Raw genomic sequence first — 3183 nt, forward strand, 5'->3', positions numbered from 1 at the left:
AGCTTCCCTTAAAAAAAAAAAAAGGGGGGGGGGGCTTGAAAATGTCTTTAAGTGGGAAAATAACGACTATTAGTTGTCGAATCGACTTAAGAGCTAGATCTATAAAGCCAGTAAGTAATAGTCTGGTTTTCAGACCATTGTACCGAATGGTCGTATGTTTTATGCTGCGCAAAGATTCAATCATTTTAATTTTGGCCCTTACAAGAAGTGGGTTATTGATGTAGACAAATAATGCTCATGTACCCTTTACAGCTCATGTTATGTATGTTATTACCAAAGAAAAAAAAGGCCAGTTTGTCACTCAATAGTGTCTGACAGTGAAGTCTAGCAAATAACCAGGTTTCCTTCATAATTGAATATTAGGACACTGCTAACGTTTAACTTTCACATACATGACATATTTATAATTCCTGCAAATTTCTACAGAATTAGATGTTGGCTGCAAAAGGGGAATAGTATCTTTAAGGGGATGTGTTTTTTTATTTTTTTTATTTGTTAATTTGGCGAACAAGGACGGTAAAAATCATAGGTTATAATCTTGAATAGAAATTTACTACTTTACGCCCCTTAATTTGAATCAAATGGGCAAGTGTTATTCCAGGATTTATTGTTTATTCCTTGTTTGCGAGCGAGGTTAACGAATGGTCGAATTTCTTTGGCTTGCCATTTCATATCAAAAAGCATCTGCGTGACCAGCATCGCTTGTTAATCACTGATGTACAACATGTATTACGAACATATAAAGCGTAGCGAGCAAGCGAATTTTCATCCTTTTCATATAATAACTGAAAACCATCTGCCTTAATCACTAATGATTATTTCACGAGCATGTAGTTTATTTCATACTCAATTTTATGACTAGTTCTTCCCCGACGTGTCCCGACGCCGCGCCGGTGTGGTAGGCGATTTGTTCTGGGTTCCGCGGAACAAATCGGCGCGCCGATTTGTTCCGCGGAACGAATCTACTGGATCGACTCGTTCGCAGATACGTTCGAAAGCCGCCGTTCTTATCCGACATTGGCCGAACGTTTCTGCTTATATAATCGCGTATATTTTTATTACTTGTGTCGAATAAACATGGTAAAAATAAATTTTAGCTTTATCTTGATACTTTTGTATTTATTGTTGGAATGAAAACCAATATTATTTTTTTTGAAATATTACTTAATAATAAGGTTTATAACCTCGTACGGAATTACCCGCGCGCGGTACGAAAAATAAATAAATAAATAACCTACTGACTAGTATAAGCGCATAGAGTACATGTATATCATATGCATGCACGCACGTGCATACTCGGCACGATATATTGCGACACAGCATGCTGATCTGGGCGCGAACTCGATAACGTCAACGTGAATTTCGACAGCATCGACCTTCAGCATTCATTGTCATCGTAGTCGTAGGTCAACCTCCAGAAGCGGATGTAGAGGGGGGGGGGGGGGGGGGGGGGGGGTTGGGGGGGTTGAAACCCCCCCAAAAAAAATCCGGGGACCATTTTTTTAAATCTTATCTTTTTTTTTAAACTTGTTATTTTATTTTATTCTATTTCTATGTATTTATTTCATTTATTATTATTATTATTATTATTATTATTATTATTATTATTATTATTATTATTTCTTTTTGGGGGGAGGGGGGGGGGGGGTTGGGTAAACAAATGTCACAGAGTCCCTTGCCCCCCCCCCCCTCAGCTTTTTTGAGGACACGGGCCACCGCCGAAGTGACAAGCTAGGCCAGCGTTGCCGATTTCATCCCCAAAATCCCCACATTAAAAAAAAAAAAAAAAATTGGGGGATTGTTGAAGTATTTGGGGATGAAAAATAAATATTTGGGAATGAAAATAATATTGAGTTTTATGAAAAACGAATTTGGGGATTTTCTGTCAAAATTTGCCAACTGTGGGGATATTTTAAGTGTCGTTTGGGTGGGGATTTTGTGAAGATTTAACCTGGCAACGCACGCTGAGCTGGGCTGCTCATTTCCTGGATTACTTGTTCAAGTTGCTCACTTTTTTTATCAGTCTGGTCTGAGTGTAGTGACAAGCAATATGGAAGCAAACAGGGCAAAGAAGTTGCGGCAATCCAGTCTCGCATCTTTTTTTACTGGAAGGTATGTTTGAATCATGCAAAAAAGTTGGCATACAGGGTAAACTACCATACATGGGGGTGTAATACGGACGTGTTCATGCACTGCTTTTTATGGTCTCCATTGTGTTAATAGATGCCAGGAAAACATCACTTACGGGGTTCAAATAAACACCCCCCAAAAAATCGGCTCGCCGCTTCGCGGCTCGTGGACGATGCTCCGCATCGTCATTATTGGTCAACCCCCCCCTTAGCAAAAAGCTAGATTCGCCCCTGACCTCGTAGTCGTACGTATGAGCGATAGTCATAAAAAATGGCAGATGAGCAATTTGTTGATGATTGCAGGAACATCGAAAGGTTTCTTGCGAATAGGAGTTACCCGGAAGGGATGAGTGACAACAAGAAGAGGGGGCTCCGAAAGAAAGCAGCCAACTTCAAGTTGAGTGTGACACATGATGGGCTCACAGAATTAGTCTATACAGGTAAGTTATGCATTGTGTTTCTGAAAAATTCCTAGGTAATAATACCCTAGATCTATATCTTGATATCACATACGTACAACTGAGTACGAGTACGACTATGACTGAGTATGAGTATGACTACGAGGTCAACCTATCGATAGATCGACCTCGTAACCGAACTCAGTCAAGTGGGTATAGTCATAGATCTAACGTTAGATCTAGACTAGAGGAATCTAGTAGATCTAACGTTTAACTTGGACCTCTATGATAATATGCTTATGCCTGGCTTATTAATGGGTGTCTATTTTGCACTTGAAAATCATTTTCTTTGAAATCCTTAACTCTTAAGTTAAGTCTAACGTTCATTGTTTAAAACTAGAAGTCTCAAATAGATTTAGGCAAGCCTCGGGGAATAGCACAATTCTAACCTTCCCTTGAGCGTAATAAAACAACTATTTCTCTCAAAGCAGTCATTAATACTATAATATTTGATCAGTTTCATGCCAATTCTCTTTTTGCTACCAAAACTATAACCCAGCTTTAACATTCATAATCTTTAATTGTCCTACTGGGACTGAATATTAATGAGTCAGAACTAAGAGCCCTGGGGTATTTGTTCCTAATTCATCGTGTCT

The 3183-nt window shown here is 39.1% G+C and overlaps 1 long non-coding RNA gene across 1 annotated transcript; it reads right to left on the minus strand.

The window, feature by feature from the left end:
* Nucleotides 1-1163: 1163 nt before the first annotated feature.
* Nucleotides 1164-2942, minus strand: LOC115921008. The gene is made up of 2 exons (XR_004062671.1): nt 2366-2942; nt 1164-1412 (listed from the first exon to the last, which is right to left on the minus strand). It is a non-coding gene; the product is annotated as an uncharacterized LOC115921008 (long non-coding RNA).
* Between the last annotated feature and the right edge of the window lie 241 nt (nt 2943-3183).

Source organism: Strongylocentrotus purpuratus, unplaced genomic scaffold (assembly GCF_000002235.5).
Source record: "Strongylocentrotus purpuratus isolate Spur 01 unplaced genomic scaffold, Spur_5.0 spur5_scaffold_1, whole genome shotgun sequence".
NCBI lineage: Eukaryota > Metazoa > Echinodermata > Echinoidea > Camarodonta > Strongylocentrotidae > Strongylocentrotus > Strongylocentrotus purpuratus.